Source organism: Berghia stephanieae, unplaced genomic scaffold (assembly GCF_034508935.2).
Source record: "Berghia stephanieae isolate SIO BIC M18660-M18661 unplaced genomic scaffold, UCSD_Bste_1.3 scaffold345, whole genome shotgun sequence".
Lineage (NCBI taxonomy): Eukaryota > Metazoa > Mollusca > Gastropoda > Nudibranchia > Aeolidiidae > Berghia > Berghia stephanieae.
Genome location: NW_027624678.1, coordinates 20,001 through 21,218, shown reverse-complemented (window position 1 = coordinate 21,218; position 1,218 = coordinate 20,001).

The window sequence follows — 1,218 nt, the reverse complement described above, 5'->3', positions numbered from 1 at the left end:
AGAAAAAAAAATTGGCACCTTTTGACCTTGGCTCATATATATATATATATATATATATATATATATATATATATATATATATATATATATATATATATATATATATATATATATATACATATTGCCGGCAAGTTTTCTAAATGTATGGGAGCTTCCCAAGATCTTCATTTATGATTTTTTTATTTCTACAGCCACCACCTCCTTGTAATGTTCCCGGATTGTGGTGCAGATAACTGAGTGACTAGCGTATACATCTATTTTGAAACCATTTTGACAATGACGTACATGAGAAAAATATGCGAAATAAAGTAAAATATCAAAATAAATTTATGATTAAACAATAATCATTATTCAGGTCTTGTTTTATCTTTTTTGTAAATTCCAACCTGAAATTGATACCAGTTGGTAGATGGGATATTCTTGTTATGTGTTGTTTTATATTTTTGTGCATTAATACGTTATAGATAGAACCAGTTGTCGCCACTAAACTCCTTGTTTTTGTTATTGCCAGACATTTTAATGATTCGTTTTCAAGAAACTGTAATATTCAGACTATACACGTTTAAGGATACACAACATTTTGTGTGTTGGTACGTTATCTCCGGCTGGTGGAGTTGTTACTTTTTAAACTAAACGCAATGCATAAATATCAAGTTGGCGGATGCTATGAATTTTTGAATAAACGGATATCGTTAATAACTCAGTGACTAATAGTCTCTAACAGGCTGTCCAAAATAATAACAAAGAGCTGAGTGTCCTCATCTTCGTTCTATCTTTCAAGGAACTATAATTCAGCAAAAAAGGAAAGCACATTACATATTGTTTAACTCATCTTCTCTGGCTGGTATTATCTTCTACATGAACTATGGATCTTAGTTATAGCAATGTCCAGATAATGCTTCAAAACATGCAGACGTTCCTCAGCACATCTGAGACGCATCTACAAAATTAGACGGCCAGACATGACCAGAAATGAAGACCTATGGGAGCGAGCTGGGCAGTAACCTGTGGCAGAGCAGATTCTGTTGAGAACGTGGGGCTGGACTTGATAGGACACGCATTACGGAAGCCAGAAACCAGCACCACACACATAACAAAATATCATATCGTGTATCTGACTGTTGCACAAGGTCATCATGGGGATTGGTTTCACACTTCCAATGAGATTGGAATAAAATCAGTATTTCGACATCATACTTTAGTTCCCTTTTTCGCTCC